This window comes from Aythya marila (genome assembly GCF_965140915.1).
Source record: "Aythya marila genome assembly, chromosome: Z".
In the NCBI taxonomy this organism is placed as follows: Eukaryota; Metazoa; Chordata; class Aves; order Anseriformes; family Anatidae; genus Aythya; species Aythya marila.
In genome coordinates this window covers 70,779,430-70,791,797 of record NC_139080.1, presented here as the reverse complement: position 1 = coordinate 70,791,797, position 12,368 = coordinate 70,779,430, and positions in this window count along the sequence as shown.

The following is a 12,368-nucleotide window of genomic DNA, read 5'->3' as shown; positions in this document are numbered from 1 at the left end:
CTCTTGAATATCTTCATCAATGATCTGGATGAGGGCATTGAGTGCACCCTCAGTAAGTTTGCAGATGACACCAAGTTAGGTGCGTGTGTCGATCTGCTCGAGGGTAGGAAGGCTCTGCAGGAGGATCTGGATAGGCTGCACCGATGGGCTGAGGTCAACTGCATGAAGTTCAACAAGGCCAAATGCCGGGTCCTGCACCTGGGGCGCAATAACCCCAAGCAGAGCTACAGGCTGGGAGATGAGTGGTTGGAGAGCTGCCTGGCAGAGAAGGACCTGGGAGTGATGGTTGATAGTCGGCTGAATATGAGCCAGCAGTGTGCTCAGGTGGCCAAGAAGGCCAACGGCATCCTGGCTTGCATAAGAAACAGCATGGCCAGCAGGGCTAGGGAAGTGATCGTCCCCCTGTACTCGGCTCTGGTGAGGCCACACCTTGAGTACTGTGTTCAGTTTTGGGCCCCTCGCTACAAGAAGGACATCGAGGTGCTTGAGCGAGTTCAGAGAAGGGCGATGAAGCTGGTGAGGGGCCTGGAGAACAAGCCCTATGATGAGAGGCTGAGGAAGCTGGGCTTGTTCAGCCTGGAGAAGAGGAGGCTCAGGGGTGACCTTATTGCTCTTTACAGATACCTTAAAGGAGGCTGTAGCGAGGTGGGGGTTGGTCCATTCTCCCATGTGCCTGGTGACAGAACGAGGGGGAAAGCGCTAAAGTTGCGCCAGGGGAGTTTTAGGTTGGATCTTAGGAAGAACTTCTTTACCGAAATGGTTGTTAGACATTGGAACAGGCTGCCCAGGGAAGTGGTGGAGTCACCATCCCTGGAAGTCTTTAAAAGACGTTAAGATGTAGAGCTTAGGGATATGGTTTAGTGGAGGACTTGTTAGTGTTAGTTCAGAGGTTGGACTCGATGATCTTGAGGTCTCTTCCAACCTAGAAATTCTGTGATTCTGTGATTGTCTTTTAGGAGACTGATATTTGCCGTATATTCCCACTTTACTACGCAGAAGTAGTTTGGCAAGGGACTCCTTGCCAAATCTAAAGGAGTTATCCAGGTCACCTCAAAGAACCTATTGGCTAATAGAATCAAAGATTCATAGAATACTTTGGGTTGAATGGGACCTTAAAGGTCATCTAATTCCACTCTCCCTGGCATAGAGAACACCGTCCACTAGACTAGGTTGCTCAAAGCCCCATCCAACCTTGCCTTAAACACTTCCAGGTTATGCACAAATCCTCTAGCTAACCTGTTGCAGTGCCTCACCACCCTCAATAAAAAGATTTTATTCCTTACATTTAATGGAAATCTACTCCCTTTTAGTTTAAAAGCATTGAACCATTGACTGCAACTCTTCAAATGCAACCATCCAGCCAATTCCTTATCCACTGAGTGGTACATCTATCAAAACCATGTATCCAAGTTAGAGACAAGGATATTGTACAGGAAAATATCAAATATTTTGCACAAGTCCAGTTAGATGATGTCTGTTTCTCTTCCCCTATCCACCAATGCTGTTACCCCATTGTAGAAGGCCAGCAGATTGATCAGGCACAATTTGCCCTTGGTGAAGCCATGATGGTTGTTCTGGATAGCCTCTTAGTCTTGTATGTGCCTTGCCATTGCTTCCAGGAGGATCTTTTCCATGATCTTGCCAGACACAGGCATGAGGCTCACTGCTCTGGAGTTCCCCAGATCCTTCTTTCTACCGTTTTTAAAAATGTGAGTCATGTTTCCCTTTTTCAAGTCACCAAGGTCTTCTCCTGACTGCCAGGACTTTTCAAATCTGATGGAGAAAGGCTTGGCAACTACATCAGACAATTTCTTTTGAACTCTGGGTTGTATATCATCAGGCCCCGTAGACTTGTTCAGTTCTATCAGGTGGTCTTGAGCCTTCTTTTCACTTAGAGTGGGAGGAACTTTGCGCCTCCAGCCCTCATCTTCAGGTTCAGGGTCCCATTGCACACCAAGTTGAAAATGAGGCAGTGATGTGTCCATGCTGCTAAGAAAGCTAATAGTATTCTTGACCACATTAGGCAAAGTATGGCTAGCAGGTCAAAGGAAGTACACCTTGCACTCTCCTCAGTGCTGGTGAGCCTGCTCCTGGAGTGCTGGGATCACTTCTGGGCTTCCCAGTACAGGAGAGACATGGACATACTGTCCAACAAAGGGCCACCAAGATAATGAAGGCATCTCTTCTCTGAGGTAAGACTAAGAGAGCTGGGAGTGTTCACCCTAAGGAGGAGAAGATTCAGTAATCATGGCAATGTACATAAATGCCTGAAGGGAGGGTGCAAACTGGATGGAGCCAGGCTCTTCTCAGTGCTGTCCAGTGACAGGAAAAGAGGCAACAGGCACAAATTGAAACACGGGTCCTTCCCTCTAAATATCATGGTATACTTCTTTGCTGTGATAGTGACTGAGCACTGGAACAGATTGCCCAGAGAGGTCTCCCTTTCTGGAGGCAGTCAAAAGCCATCTGGACATGGTGCTGAGCACCTAGTTCTAGATTTGAGCTGGGGACTTGGACCACATGACCTTCCAACCTCAACCATTCTGTGATTCTGTGAAGTTTTCTTCATTTAGAATATATCAGAAAGCATATTGATAAACCTTTTCTAGTCTGGAGGTCTTCTGCCTGTTTGTGGAGAGCTCACTAAAGGAAGAGAAGTCAATGTACTTCCACTTCACAAGTCTTGCCAGCTTTGGGTTTGGTCGATCCCTGTCCTTAAAATACTTCTGCATGTATCAGCTCTATTTTTTGCACACTCCAACATATATTCACAGAGTGGAACATCCAGTTCCCAAGCTTGAGTGAAGAAGAGGACAGTCCCAACATGATCAGCTTGCATTTATTGGTTCTTTACTAATTATAAGATAAACATAGGAAATCTTTTCTCGAATTAACTTGTAGGAATTATAATTGTGTAATTAGTATGCATTTCTGATTTCCACAGACTTATCTTGCTTATTGATGTCAATGAAAGAAAAATTGAACAAATTTAAATTCAAGCATCTTAGGCATCTTGGTTATGTGTAGTATTCTTGATAGATCTGAAAGCTGCTGATGCTGTCAGCACTTCACATATACTTCCAGAAGCTTTTTTGTTTTTGTTTTTGTTTTTGTTTTTGTTTTTTGGTCATAGCAACATGATACTGCATTTTATGTCAAGGTGATGATAAACATTGGAGGTTGGGTTATGATCAAAAATTACTTTAAACCTTACTGAACTATGCTTTTTGGAAAACTAGCTCAACTCGTTTCATTGTTTTTATTTCATTTCTAATGTCTGTCTGACTGTTCTTTGACTCCTCCAATAACTCATGGACCAGTTTCAATAAAACTTGACAGTGAGATACAAATCTTGAAGATAAAAAGATTTTCTTATGTGAAAATAGCTGGCAAAATTGTGGGGAGAGAATTGCAAGAGCCCCTGAAGTCTCTCCAATACTAGGAAAAAAGGCAATATGAATTCACACAGTTTAAATACAGGAAAAATCACACAGGAGAGAATCCACAAACACAGATAAAGCCTCAGTCAGAGCCAGTAATCATGAAACAGAAGTCTGTAGGAAAAACAAACAAACAAACAAACAAACAAACAAAACTATATGTGTTTTGGTTCTCACAATTGCTTTTGGAGAACAAGACTGAGTCAAAATCCATCACTTTGCCCATTTTGCAAATAAATAAATAAATAAATAAATTACTGATCCTTTCTAATTTGGAAAACTGAAGACTTTTTTTTTTTTTAATAGATATTTGGATTTTGGCAGTCAAAATTATGCATATTTGGAAATGACTGCAGCAAATTTGCTGCAGGAGTACATGAAATATCAGGGTAGAAGACAGCAGAAGCTGAACTGGGAGACAAGGAATCTAGACACAGAACAGTGGAGATGGGGACAGTGAGATGGACCTACATCCCATGGAAATCACCAGGAGAGAAAAGATGAAGTATACATGTATAAAAGGTTAAACTAGACGTGAATCAAAGAGGAATTGGCAAAGGGACAAGGGTGGAATCAGTAAAGCTGAATCACAAATTCTTATTTTTCAGGTGTTTCACTTCTTCCATTTCTTCATATTTTAATGTAACATTTGGGACTCTGGGAGATATGTTTGAGGCAAGGATGAGCAGAGGGCTAATTTGGTGTGTGTATGTAGTTCGTCGTATTGTCGTATACGTAAAAATAACACATTTTAACCTGGCTACTAGAACAAGGAATAGCATCACAGTGCTTTTTTTTTTTTTTTTTTTTTTTTGGATGGGGGGAAGGAGTGGGGAGCACTAAAGGTGTTTCAGGACACTGTAACACATTTTGTATTTGTGTACTGAACCAAAACATATTATTGCTTTTTCTCTTTTAAAGTATAAAAATATTTTTTTCTTTTAATGTGAAAAAGTTTCCCTTTAAAATACATCTTTTTATATTTTAAGTGCAAAAATGAACATGTTTATACCAAACTAAAACATTCCAGGTGCTCAAAGCAAGCATTTTTTTCATAAAAGATCAGAGGTAGTTTTTTTCAGGAAAAAAAAAAAAAAAAAAAGTTATTGAATTTCTTCAGAATATCCAAAAATGGAAAAAAAAATCATTTTCTATCCAGTGTGAACCTTTTAAAGCAACATGGTTAAACATTAAATATATATATATAGAGAGAGAGAGAATTGTCACTGTATGATTACTTATCTTCAAAATATACTTCTTCAAGGTACATTAGGAAGTAAATTACATGTTCTGCTTACCTTGGAATGAAATATGTGTTAACAAAGACTTGAGTCACTTTTTTGTATCACCTTAAAATGCAAATAAGAGCTGATATATATATATATATTTATATAATTTTTTTTTGAGGGGATGAGGGGAGGTAGAAGGTGGTGGTAGGAGTGAGACATGCTGAAATAAGACCAGTGTTTCAAAAGCCAGAATTACATGCAGATCTAAGTAAAATAAACATGGAAAAAAAAAAAAAAAAAAAAAGAGAGATGGGAAGACTTAGCAGCTTCCAGGTTTTCAGAGGTATGAGAATGGACTGCACATGACTTTCTGTTGGTTTATTTAATTGAAACATAAGTATTTGTTCCAAGATTGGTGTTTTGGTGCGGATTCCATGTGGTAAAATGTTTTGTCACGATTTTATCTTTGGTGTTGCAGAGAAGCTTTATTTTAACATTGCTTCACTTTTGGAACAGCAGTCAATAACCCAGAAACTTGTGTCCACTCAACCTACTTAGCACTGGCAGGACAATTTCATGTGAACACCTCAACTGTCATGTCTAACGAGTGCCTCCACACAGAAGGCCATGTACAAGTCAGACACAGCATCCTTTTTTTTTTATTATTATTATTTTTTGTTGTTGTAGTTTTCCTTTTATTTTTTATTATTATTTTTTTATTTATTTATTTTTCATCATAAATCAGGGTTTTGTTTACACATTGAAAATAATAGCATAAAAGAGTAATGTACAACACTAATATTCTTGCACCCTGCCAGTCCCAGTGAACTGAAGCAGGTCTTTTTTTTTTATATTACTTCACTACTGTGGCAGAAAGATTTAGTCAAAACCATGTGGGATTTCTTTTTAAATATTAGTATTACTTTGTCAAGTCTGTTCTTCTGCTAACTTTTTTATGTTATCTTCCTCAGGCAATAAATATTAATGCTGTTTTAAACTATGATAAGAAAATCGATCCATGAGTTATTTTTTCAAGTGTTGCCTCCCAGGAGCTATTCAAAAAGTTAAAAGCTTTTTCTAGGACCTTTCTTTCTGGTGTGATTGACTAGAGAGATTAACGATTAACCAGATTGTTCAAGGCAAAACTCTGCAAGTGATGTCTTATTTATATATATCCAGAAATATTTGATATATTGTTTTTACCACAAGCATATTAAATTGCAAGCATCATGAACAATTTAATTCAAAATTTCATCTATAAAACTAAATCTTGCTACTTGTTATTTATAAACATTTCTCCTTCCTGATTTTTTTTTCTGAAAACAATAATCATATTGCTATATTACTGAATGATATTGATAATTAATTCAACTGATAATTGCTTTAAAAATGCTCTTATTCCATGCTACAAGGATGATAATTCTGATTCTCTAACATATCCACCCTCAAAGACCATAAGCATAATGATCAAAAAATTTACCTGAAAGGTAGATCACGATGGTCATGCCACACTGGCCACAGCTGGTCTCTGGTGCTCTGACTGCCAGGTAATCCTTGCAAGATATGCTCATTATGGCATCTCTGAACCTTCTCCTAAGATGAGAAAGTATGGGTGCCATCACAATAGAGTATTTGTGCAAATGCTTTTTTTAGGAGGTGACCCAAGACATCCAGCATGGCTTCACTAAGGGCAGATTGTGCCTGACAAATCTGATGGCCTTCTACAATGGGGTAACAGCATTGGTGGATGGGGTAGGAGAAACAGACATCATCTAGCTGAACTTGAGCAAAATATTTTACATTTTCATTGACATATAATGGAGTGACTGCATCAGTTGTCAAGGGAAGACTGACTGATATCATCTACCTGGACTTCTGTAAGGCATGTGAAACAGTCCCATGTGACATACTGGTCTCCATATAGGACAGCTATGGATTTGATGGGTGGACCACTCAGTGGATGAGGAGTTGGCTTGAAGGCCACACCCAGAGAGTTGGTGTCAATGGCTCTATGTCAAGGTGGAGGCCGGTGACAAGTGGTGTCCCTCAGGGGTCTGGCATGGGACCAGTGATGTTTAATATCTTTGTCAACAACACAGACAATGGGATCAAGCACACCCTCAGCAAGTTTGCAGATGACACCAAGCTGAATGATGTAGTCAATACAACAGAAGGAAGGGATGCCATCCAAAGGGACCTGGACAAGCTTGAGAAGTGGGCCTAAGTGAACCTAATGAGTTTCAGCAAGTCAAAGTGCAAAGTGCTCCACCTGGGTCAGGGTAATTCCAGACAGCAGTACAGAATGGGAGAAGAACTCCTTGTGAGCAGCCCTGCAGAGAAAAACATGGGGGTTCTGTTGGACAACAAGTTTGACATTGAGCCAGCAGGGCACACTTGCAGTGCAGAAGGCCAACTGCATCCTGGTCTGCATCAAAAGAGGGGTGGCCAGCAAGTAGAGGGAGGAAATTGTCCCCCTCTACTCTGCCCCTTGTGAGGTCCCATTTAGACTGCATAAAGGTCTGGGGTCCCCAGCAAAAGAAGGATGTGGACCTGTTAGAGATGGTTCAGAGGTGGGCCATAAAGATGATCAGATGGTTGGAGTACCCCTCCTATGAAGAAAGGTTGAGAGAGCTGGGGCTGTTCGGCCTACAGAAGAGAAGGCTTTAGGGTGAACTTAATACAGCTTTTCAGTACTTAAAAGGGGCTTACAAAAAAGACAGAGAGCAACTTTTTGCTCAGGCAGGTAATGACAGGACAAGGGGGAAATGTTTTAAACTAAAGGATGGGAGATTTAGATTATAGGTTAGGAGGAAATTCTTCACTTGGAGGGTGATGAGGTAACTGAAACAGGTTGCGCAGGATGGTTGTGGATGTCCCATCCCTGGAGGTGTTCAAAACTAGGTGGGACCTAGACAACCTGATCTCATGACTGGGGTGCTGTAACTAAATGATCTTTAAGGTACCAGGTCCCTTCCAACCCTAGCCATTCTGTGATTCTATGATTCTATGAACCTGGCTTTGAACACTTACAGGAATGGGGCATTCACACCTTCTTTGGGCAACCTGGTCCAGTGCTTCACCATCCTCAGAACTTCTTTCTGATATCTAATCTAAATCCACCCTTTTTTTAGTTTAAAGCCATTACTCCTTGTCCTATCACTACAGGATATCTCCCAGGATCCTTCTCTTCTCCAAACCAAAGGATGCATACTCTCCTGTCTGTAGACATTTACTACCTATGTGCACTAAAATGTTAAGTATCAGTTGGTCCTTGGGGGGAGACAAGCATATGTGTTTGTTCATCTGTAATCTGAATAACCTCATGAAATCCAGCAATAGCCCATAAGATCTAGATCTAAAACCAAGATCTGGAGGTTCCAGAGTGAGTTAAAATGAAGAGTCCAAATGGCATGAGCAGACAAGAAGTTGTTTAGCTGAGAGACAAACCTATCATGAAATACAGTAGCACAGACTTTGCATCTGACACAATATTGCATGGATTAATATTACAAACAATGTTATTTGGAATAATTAATGATGCGTGATACATTCTAGAGCTGGCATAATACCTGCTATTAAAAATAAGGTAACACATCAAAATTACAGTACTGGTTTAGTATCACTTACTACAAAAAGACCTGTAGCTTTATTTCTCTTAATAACTATTCACTTTTAGGGAATATCTGCCTCTGGCAAATGTTGACACTGAAGTTTCCTCTTAATGGGTGACTACTGAAATTGGAAAGATTGTGCATGATTGGAGGCAGTATTCATAGTACTAACTACTCACAATCCTAGATCTTCAGTTACTCTGTAATGTAGCAGTTTAATAGCTTATTGCAATTTTGGCATAATGCTAGAGGCTGTGAGTATTTTTGCTAGGGATACACAAATCTACTATTACTACATAACATTGTGCCTCAGCCATATTAAATCATAACCACTGAAGTGTTTTTTTTTGTGTTGTTGTTTGTTTGTTTGTTTGTTTTCTGAAGGATTACTTGATCGGATACATCTGGCACATTAGGAGAGTGTGAAACTGAAAATAGTCAGGTAGAGAAGACCAGACATTTTTCTGTATACAGAACAGTCTGCTGCTGAGCCATCCTTGGTAAAGGAAAACAAATGAAGAACTCACATAATGTGTGTGGCAAAATCCCACCCAAAGACTGAATGAAGAAAGAAAACAGGATTGACTGCATTTATGGTTGTGATTAGAAGAAGCATTATACTTAAATTAATAGTTCTGATTTTTATTTTTTTTTTTTTTTTTAGAAACTGTTGTCTTCTGAGAAGGACAATTTCATGTTTGGTGATAATTATGGCTGGTTCTCTAATAAGCTGGAAAAGAAACAAGCTTTTATAAGCAAGCTATCTCCATATTGGGAAAGCAACCATTCAGGCAATGTAGAAAGGACTTTCCAGAAAAAGATATTCCTTGTTTTATTTCACCCTGATTGAAGGTCTGTAGTTGTGGCAATGTAATGCAGTGGCATGGATTCAAAGCTTTCATCTGTAGTTGTTACTGCTGTGATTAACAAGTGCACTACACTTAACAACTAAGTGTATGCCTGAGATTCTGAAATATCATCCAAAATTAGATCTAAGAAAAGCCATCACCTTGCAATCTTTAGATTATATTGTAAGACCTACTTCATCACTCAAGCTTTCCCAGAGGACCAGAGTGAAGGCAATAAAACAGGTTTATAAGACAACAGTCTTTCACTAAAATGAGAGCAGGAGCGCAGCCATCATTTTTCTCAGAAACGGGAGCTTATCATTTTATCTGCTGTAAGAAGGACAATTAATTATCATTTCTGAAATATTTATGATGGTGTTTTAATTCTATACAAGGCTTAGACAGGGCTGTAACAAGTGTTTTGAAAATGATAATAGACTGAGTATACAGAGGACTAGTGTGTATGTGTTTTAGAGATACATTAATTTAATATATACGCAAATTACACATGTGGGGGTGTTTTGCTTAGGAGTACAGAAATGATTTACTAACTGGGCATAACTCCTCTATCATCTTGCTAGTTTTCTGCTGTCTAATTTGTCTTTGCTGGAGTTTATTTCACTATCTCAGACCTTTGAGAAACTTGCTTTCCATGCAGAAATACGGAAATAGGAATATTGGAAGGTTTTCCATGTTTTGTTTGTTTGTTTATTTATGTATTTGTTTTATTTTGTTTTGTTTGTTTTCCCCAACTCCTCCCTTTCCAAGTTATACTTGCCTGAAGCCTGTAGGGAACAAGAGTTGTTTTGCATTCTTTCATAGATTATTTCTGCATCTTAAAAAGCCAATCAAAATGGTATCTATATCTAAACAGTGTAATTATTAACAGTAAGGAAACATAACTCAATTAAAAAGGAGTTTCCCAATTAAGTTAAATATCAGAACTCATCTGGTTTCATCTTATAGATGTGTATTGGGTCTGGCTGGGATGTTAACTTTCCCTGCAGCAGCCCATTCAGTGCTGTGATCTGCAATTGTAGCTAGAACAGCAGTGTTATCAGACCAGTACTGTGTCTGCTGCTGAGCAGTGCTGGCACAGCATCAGGACTCTCTCTAAGCCTCCTAGGGGGTGGGCAAAGAGAGAAAAGAAATATCACCAGGGCAGCTGACCCAAACCAACCAAAGGGATATTCCATATCATATGAGGTCACATTCAGCAATAAAAGGTGGAAACAGGAAGAAGAGGGGAGGGGTGGGCTCTTGTGAAAATGTCGGTCCTCCTCCCAAACACTGGCTACGTGCGTTGAGGCCTTGCTTCAAGGACGTGGTCAAGCATCGCTCATTTGTGGGAAACAGAGAGTAATTTCTTTCCTCTGCATTTCCACATAGCCTTTATTTGTTTTGTGTTTTTTTGCCTTTCCCTTTCCCCCTCCCTTTCCTCTTTCCTTTTTTTTTCCCCCTTTAGTTAAATTTTTTAATTAATAATAATATTTTCTTAATAATTATTTTTCCCCTTTAATTAAATTATCCTTATCTCAACCCATGAGTTATTCTTTACTTTACTTCTTCCCCTCCTCATCTAAAGAAGGGGAGTGAGATAGCGGTTGTGTGTTTAGCTGCCTAGTACAGTAAAACCACCACAAGATGCAATTCACTTACTCTGAACAGTCTGCAACAAGACCTTCTCATCCCACCATTATTTAAGTCATGGTAACAAAAGGAATGCTACCAGACAGATGGAAAAAGGTCTTAATATTTGGAAGCTGACTGCTATCCTAATGCCTGGTTTACTCAGGAGCAGCCTGGAAAGGTTTACTCAGAAGCAGTCTGGAAACTGTGTTTAGTTAAAACAGATATAGCAGTCCTGAGACACAGCCATATGTAGCTAAGATGCTACAGGAGGAGGACAGAAGAATGTATTTATCCACAGAGATGGAAAAGGAGCAGGCAGTGAGAAGGATGGATATTGTTTCTGACTCAATATGCAGTCTTTTGCAGACTTTAACTATAACATGCATCCTTCTGCTGAAGCTAACAGTCAGCCTTTCCTGGGTTAGTTATTCCCTATAAGTATGGGTGGAAATTTAAGCTGAGCAGGAAGACAATTCCATGCTTCACCAGGGTGGAATGAGCTACAAGAAAAATAAATAAATAAATAAATAAATAAATAAGTCTCTTTTAAGATCTACTTTGCCTTCTTCAGCAGACCATCCCCCACATACTTCACTTGAATGTGTTAATATCTTCACACCACCTTCCCATCACTTTCACAGCATTTGGAAAACATTTGCCAAAGAAGGATTCCAAAATCCCTTTTTAATTTAATCATTTTCTCACCCTCACTGTTGTGCCTCTGTACTCTTGCTGACCTCTAACCTCAGGTAGCATCACTTTGTAATTTCCCTTTTAAATAAAATGTTAATGAGCTGCCCTACTGCTATGTGTACAACAACAAAGAGAAAAGAAAACATGCACATATTGCCTCCTTGAGTTATTTGTTTCACAACTGCTGGACAGGGAATCCCAAGAGTATTTGCTTTATTTAAATGCATATCTGATGGTATCACCAACACTTCACCCCAAGGTCATACAAATCTCCACTGTTCAACCATGTTTTCTTGTATTTGTTGGCCTATCTGTCCCTTTACATCCCCAATTGTGCTGACTAGCACAAGTTATTACCCACATTAAAAATGAACAAGCAAACAAAAAACCTTTAGTATGTCTCAAGCTGTGTATGCCTCAAGCTGCATGATAAAGCTTTTTCTTCAAACACAAAAATCCTTACACATTTCTGTGTATTCTACAATTTTGGAAAACACATGCACTAGGTCATCAGGCCACTTTGGACCCATAGTAGAAGGTACTAATACTGGACATCCAGTATTTAACCTTTTTACTTCCTCGTTTAAATGAATTAAGTACAGGAGAAAAATAAAATGGAAACTTCTGGCCATAAATTCTGTCTTTTCAGATCAGTAAATGAGACAACAAATGCCAAGGGAATGTTTAACTACAGTTCATCAATATTTAGAACACGCTGCAACCTAGATAGTCCAACTAAGATTAGCCCCCTCCTCCAATCACCATTATATGCCTAGCAAGAGACAAAATGTATGTACTGAGGTTAAAAACAGAAGCTGCAAGGGGAGTTGAGGGAAGGAAGTGTTATCTCCAGGACTAAAACTAAACATATATATAGAAAACATCTAAATAATGAACACTAACAATAACCTGAAA